The sequence below is a fragment of the Cornus florida genome, unplaced genomic scaffold (genome assembly GCF_030987335.1).
Source record: "Cornus florida cultivar Cherokee Brave unplaced genomic scaffold, ASM3098733v1 CherokeeBrave_3.0.0_Hap2_Chr02, whole genome shotgun sequence".
In the NCBI taxonomy this organism is placed as follows: Eukaryota; Viridiplantae; Streptophyta; class Magnoliopsida; order Cornales; family Cornaceae; genus Cornus; species Cornus florida.
In genome coordinates this window covers 51,398,168-51,405,604 of record NW_026775572.1, presented here as the reverse complement: position 1 = coordinate 51,405,604, position 7,437 = coordinate 51,398,168, and the positions used below count along the sequence as shown (strand labels likewise).

The window sequence follows — 7,437 nt, the reverse complement described above, 5'->3', positions numbered from 1 at the left end:
AGATGGAAAACCTCTCAAGAATGTCTCTAGCCTCCTCTTCTCTTTTCTTCCTCTCTAAGAATTGTATCTAAGACTATCAAAAACTATCTACCAAAGCATATGTGTAAAAGTGGCTCATATACCTTATATAGGTAGCTCAAATGTCACACCCAATGGTTTAGGATTGTACACAAGGGCTCCTCCAATGATTGCATAATGAGACAACTTTTAATGAGCTGGAAATATATTTTTTTCGGATTTGAAAGGGTTCGATTGATCGAACCTGTACTATAATCTACTGAATATGGCTGAGATCTATCAAACTTTGGCTGGATTGATCCTCCCATGGCGGCGCCTTTTTGGATAAGGACAGATTTGAGATATTTTGGGGAATGAGACAAAAGTGGTAGGTAGGGTGGTACAATAGGATAAGATGGAATCTTTTCGATCGATTTGAGAATTGTTGGATCGATCAAACTTTATGGGATCTTTCGATAAGGAAAAAGAGCTTGGATCCATCTTAGAGAGTTTAGATCGATGAACCTTTGATCGATTGAAGTATCCTTGTGATCGATCGAACCTGTTGAATTTCTACACTTTGCTTCCACTTTGCTCATTTCTTCTATCCAGCTTGAGTTAGCTTCTTTTAAGCTCTTATTTGGCTGAATTAGCTTATTTTGGGGATAAGTATCTAAAAAGGGTAATAACACGAAATTAGTTTAAAACGGGAAAGTAAGATAGATAAAGGTCCTAAAATACCTGAGCTTAAGGGGTTTAAATGTGCACTTTTCAGCGCTCATCACACCCCCAAACTTAAATATTGCTAGTCCCTAGTAATGAACTAGAAAGTAAAGGAATGAAATGAACAACTATACAAGTATGAACTAGAAAGCAATAAATGGATAACGCCACTTTCGTAGGGAACAAGATTGCATTTAGCATATGTAACAAGCCTTTTAAACCCCTAGGTTACCCCCTAGTGGATGAGTGAAGTCTCATGAGGGTTTCCAGAAATGATAGCCACAAACATTAAGCTCATTCTCACAAAAGAGACATCAATATTGCAAACAAGCATTGGGAGAAAACTACCTCAAGTATGCAATTTTTCAACCATTTCCAAGCAATCTCCCAAAATTTCAACATCAAGCAAGCAAGTATGGTCCTCCACACATCAAGAAAATGATCATGCAAATCAAAACAATACTAGAATCCTTTTTGAGTGGACCGGCATCAAGTGTGTTGCTATCTTAGCTAACTAAAGAAATGATCACATCATTACCCTCAAACTAGCACACAAATCTAGTACCGATCATCAAGACAAAGAGTGGGCCTTTTATTAAAACTTTATTGATTTAGGTGCGCTTATTCTTCTTATTATTATTATTATTCTTCTTCTTCTTCTTTTTTTTTTTTTTTTTTTTAATCTTAAGGATCAAAGATGGAAGCATAGTGCAATGTATTGATCTATTAAGCTTTTTAGCGATCCATGAGGTCGAGCGTTAGGTCAATGACTCCCAAACCAGACGGCTTTAGGGCATTAGGTGTTCAAACACCCTTAAGGGCTTACAAGCTCAAATTAACTAGGCTACAAATCAAAACAACCTCCATCTAATCATTTCCTACTTCTCACCTTTTGGGAGAAGTACTCACTTTTTTATTACTTTTTACAACTTTTTCTCTTCTTTTTTTTTTTTTTTTTTTTTTAGCAAGTTCAATTATTAACCTAGAGTTTGGGCCCTCTACCTTTCGGCGTGAGAAGTTCAGTGCTTGATGAGGTTAGAATCCCGGCTACTCAATGAAAAGGGATTGTTATCCACTTTTGTCAAAATGAAAGCTTTCAATGCACTACTAGCCTAATTGGGATATAACCAATTCAATAATCAACAAAGCATGTACCCTACAAATGAATGCTAGTGTGCATCTGTGCTAGTGTAGAATCTTAGAGTGAATCTCAAAATAATCACAAAATTAGAATGATGTGGACCACAAATGCAAGCATGATATTAATCTTTCGAAAAATTTACTCCTAAATGACATCCACAAGGCATACAAGGAGTATTGGACTCTCAAGTCAATTTTTTTTTTTAAAATTCTAAGCAATATAGTTCTCAAAAGATCAAAATCATAGCTAGCATCATCTCAGATCTCAATCATGCAATTAAAACTCAACTTTAAGTAGAATGCAACAAAGACACCTTACCCCCAAACTTAAACCACACATTATCCTCAATGTGCAATGAGAACAATGAAAAAAATGAAAAGAGTATATCGTGGTGGCAAAGACATGAAGCCCGGCAATGATCCAATTCGAAAGACGTCTCCCCCAAACTTGGAATCAACAACTTACTTGAATAACCACACTAACAAATTCACATCAAATATCAAATGGGATAAGAATAATCAAATCATGTATTCTAAAGCAATATAACACAAGATGAAAGAGAGATATTAAATCAAGCCCAATAGAAAATATGAAAGTAGCATGACTACACATAAGGGCACAATGGTGAAATATTATAGTTTTTTTTTTTTTTTTTTTTTTTTTTTTTTTTTTTTTTTTTTAATAAACAAGATTAAATAATATGTAAGAAAATATGAACAATGATTACTAAATTTAACGTCTCTAGCTAGATAGAATGCTACTTTAAAATATTTGAAAATATAAATATATATATATATATATATATATATATATATTTTATTAAATTTTTTTTATATTTGAATATTTACAAATTAAAAATTGAAATTCAAAACATCTTTTTGGATTTTTGGAAAAATAACATAAAATACAATTTTTTTTGGAATTTTTAGAAAATATATAAATTTTTGGTTTTTGAAAATTTTAAAATGAAAAGAAAAGTAGAAATTAAAAATAAAAAATCTTTAAAATAAAATAAAATAAAAATCTTTTAAAGGTTTTTAAGGTAAGATAAAATTAAATTATAAATAAAAACAACAATGCAATCAAAGTCAAAATCAAGGTCAACAAAGAGTAGAGATCGATCAAATTGAGATCGATCGAAAAGGTACTTCGATCGATCGAACAGGTGAAAACCTGCAGAGAAATTTGAACGATGCACAAAGAGGCCTTTTTCATGGATTTCAAAATTTTTCTTAGTGTGGAGTGAAGATCGATTCAAGAAAAAGTTGGATCGATCTAGGAACTTTCAGATCGATCCAAAGGAATTCTCTAACGATACACAGAAGGTTATTTATGCAAGAATTTTTAGATTGATGGAACAACGCAATGATTGGATGCAGGGATGGGTGTTCGATCGATCGAACATCCTTTTAGATCGATCGAACTTAGACAAATGCCTATTTTCAGATTGAAAGTGCATGCATAATCAATCATAATTCCTAGCCAAGTGTATGAATTCCAAAACATATCTAGACGCGCAAGAAATGAAAGATAAAATAGAAATGAAGAAGGAATAGGGTTGTAAACCCTACGAAGCATTTACTAGTCTTCAACGTCTTTAGCAAGACGTTGGGCTCTTTTAGCTCGGATCAAACATCTTGTAATGCATCCCTTCTTTGTCGGGGTGATAAGTACTTTAAATTCCATCCAACAAACGGTTCCCTAAAGAGCTTATTGGATTATGTTCAAAGGAATTTATTGGTCCTTTGTTAATGTGATCTTTGAGCTTCCATGCCCTTTCAAAACAAGATTTTGAAACATCTTTTTTTGAATTCAAGGTTGAAGATGAACTTTTTGAAGTTTTGATTTCAAGCAAAGACTCTATTCTTTCATATTCATTGTCTAGACATTTTTCTACAACATTTACTTCTTCATGCTTGTCAAATGAATTTGGGGTCGGATTGAAGATATTCAACTTCACTTTCATATGCCCAAATGAGATTTTCATTACCTCGTCCTACAATTGATGTTGGCATTTGAGGTTGCCAAGAAAGGACGGCCAAGGATAACGAGAATTTAGCTCTTGGGATTTGGAACCGGTTCCGTGTCAATGACAACGAAATCGACCGGGAAGAAGAATTTATCAATTTTAATCAAGACGTCCTCAATGATACCCCTAGGCTTTTTGATGGATCGGTCGGCAAGTTGTAAAACCACCGACGTCAGTTTCAAGTCTCCTAAGCCTAACTTAACATGTACCGAGTATGGAAGAAGATTAACACTTGCTCCTAGGTCTAGAAGAGCCCGATTAATGACAAGGTCACCAATAATGCAAGAAGTGGTAGGCAAACCGGGGTCCTTAAACTTTGGAAGGGTGTTATGCTGCAAGATTGAGCTCACTTGCTCGGTTAAGACCACTTTCCTAGGTGCTTGGCTCTTGTTCTTCCTCTTTTAGGTGTAAAGATCTTTTAAGAACTTGGCATAAGCTAGAATTTGCTTAATTGCATCCAAGAGTGGAAGATTAATCTTCACTTGCCTAAACATTTCAATAATTTCATTGGTCTTGGTCTTTTGTTTATCAAGATAAATGGATCCTTTCAAGGCATCCGGAAATAGAGCTTTTGGATCAAAAAAAATTTCAAAAATTTTCTTTGAAGAGTCTTCAACACAAGAATTTTTAAAATCCTTTTTCAAAACTTTGTTCAATTCATCTTTCAAATCAATTTTGGACTCACTTGTCAAATCACTTTATAACACTTTCTCATTTGAATGATCATGCATATGCAATGAAGGAGGAATATGATAAGAAACGGGACGGGTGTCAACTTTTGGTTTCACCGGTTCACTCTCTTCATTGGACACACCTACTTTGTTGTCCACAATCTTCCCACTTCTCAAGGTTGTCACCGCATTGACATGCTCAATTATGTGCCCTTCTGACGAGGAATGAGTCTCCATAACACATTGTTGCTTTGGTGGGGCATTCAAAGGCATCTTCCCCTTCTCTCTAGCATTTAAGGTACTAGCTATTTGCCCTACTTGGGTTTCTAGCTTAGCAATCGATTGAGAATGAGAATGAACCAATTAAGTGTTCGCCTCTAGAGTGCCTAGAGCGGTCAAAACTTTCTCTTCAAAGGCGGGACTCCTAGAATTTCCTTGGGAATATGATGGTTGATTAGGAAAAGAAGAATTAGAAAATTGATTGCCATGTGATTGAAATGATGATGGTTTAAAATCTTGGGAACCTTGGCCTTGTATTGGTGGCGGAACATACTTCCCTTGAAAACCACCTTGGGGAGGGTTTGAGCCTTCCCCTTGGCTTTTCCAAGAAAAATTTGGATGGTTCCTCCAACTTGAATTGTAATGAGTGCCATAGAGATTATTCCCTTGATTAACAAATGTAGCCTTCACTTGCTCATGGGGCTCACTTTGCACATGTCCACGGGGACAATTGGAAGTAGAATGCAAGACACTTGAACAAGTCATGCAAGATTCATTAGATGCACGATGATGAATATGAGTAGGGGAGGAAGATACTTGATTTGCCGAATTTTGGTTGATAAAAAATTGATCAAACCTTTGAGACAAGGATTTCATCTCGGCGGCTATGTCATTGGAGTTATCAACTTGATATAAGCCGACATTCTTCCTTCCACCTAGATTTCTACCATTTTTAGAAAATAATGACCTATGCATGGAATTTTCACTCATACTTTCATACAATTGCCATATATCATTTTCATACTTATCAAGATAAGAACCACCCATGGATGCATTAACCATACCCTTGTGATTATCCGGTAAACTTTCAAAGAAATATTAGACTAGTTGCCACTTAGGTATCTCATGATGAGGGCACTTTCTAAGCAAATCATTAAATCTTTCCCATGCCTCATGAAACATTTCCCTATCCCTTTGAGAAATTCTCTAATTGAAGTTCTCATGGCATTGGTCTTAGAAACATGATAGTACTTTTTTAAGAACTCTTGTTGCATTTCCGCCCAAGAAGTTATCGAAAAAGGCCTAAGATTGTTGAACCAATATTTTGCCTTGTCTTTAAGGGTAAAAGGAAAAAGTTTAAGTCTTAACACTTCTTCCAGCATGTCCGTGTACTCCACGATGGAACACACTTCAAGAAACTCATCCAAATGCTTATAAGGTTCTTCACTAAGAAGTCCATGATAGTTTGAAAGCATTTGAAAAGTTTGGGGTTTAATTTCATAGTGATGTGCTCTAAATGGAGGCAATTGAATGCAAGTGGATGCATTGTATTCATTAGGCACATAATGGTCTCTTAATGCAATGGGAGGATTCACAATTGGTGGTGCTATGCGAACACCTTGATTAGCTTGAACTATGGGGGGTTGTGGAGCAAATATTGGCTTAGGCATTCCCAATAGAACTTAACCTTGTTATTGTGGGTGAATGAATGGTCTAGGCATGCCTAATGGTACTTGAACATTTTCATGATGCACATTAGGATGGAGGTTGCCTTGTTGGTCTATATGACCAAGGTCCTCCACATGGTCATCATTTAAATCCTCTATTGGTGAAATGGAGTGATGAGAACTGCTTCTCCCCCTAGGATTATGAACAACTGATTCAAGATGCAAATTAGGAGGGACAAGAGTAGGATTCAATGACCTACGACCATGCATATACTAGTAAAACAAATAACAAGCAAGTAACAATCACTTCGCCCCCACAATAATTCAATCAACAAATCTCCACATACAATGATCCCATACTCCCATGCTTAAACAACATGCAAAGAAAAGTAAATTGCCTCTACGTCGGCTTACGATTTATCTAAGAAATGAAGAACAAGCCTCCACGCAGGCCGACGATTTAACTAGAGCTTGAGTTAGAAAGATCTCACAAAGGGTCCTTAAACAACTTCAATTCATTTTCAACTTCCAAACTTTGCTATGCTTTGCATTTTTTAAAATTTTTAGTCCTTTTTGTGCTTAGCTTGGCTCCTTGCTTTGAAGTCTCCTTTGCTCAACCTCCTTGCTCAATTTCACCTAGCCAAATAAAAACAAACATAATAAGTAACCAAAAATAAAATAAAGAAAAGACACGATCAAAAGAGTACTAATCCTTAATTGTTTCCAAAACACGGCGTTGCCAATTAAATCCCCGGCAACGGCGCCAAAAACTTGGTGTTCGTCAAGCACCAATGCTTAAAGATGTGCAAAAGATAGTGAATGTGCAATGTAACCAAGTTTTACATTTATAATTGCCACTACTACCATTAAATAAAAATATAGCAAGGGTGAGTAGGGATCGTCCCAAGGGATTGAAGGGCTACTAGTAATGGAACAATGCTTAGGGTTAGTAGGTTGAGTGATCAAAGGTAGGTAGTTTGGTTGATTCAGCTACAATTAAGATTAAACAAGATCAATAATAAATAAGTAATTAAAGGATAGAGAAAACAAGAGAGAGAGATCTTGGGATTTAGAGATCACCACTAAGCATTACCTTTCTATATACTCAATTCACAATTAATGAGGGGAAAACATATGTTGCAACAATAGTGAGTGTGTGTGGTTGTTTTAACAAGCATGGATGACCAATTAAGTATATATTTTCTAAAC

At 35.6% G+C, this 7,437-nt stretch overlaps 1 pseudogene; it reads left to right on the top strand.

Annotated features, from left to right (window-relative positions):
- Window positions 1-5,681: 5,681 nt before the first annotated feature.
- On the top strand, window positions 5,682-5,779 carry LOC132297727 (small nucleolar RNA R71; annotated as a pseudogene).
- The last annotated feature ends 1,658 nt before the right edge of the window (window positions 5,780-7,437 follow it).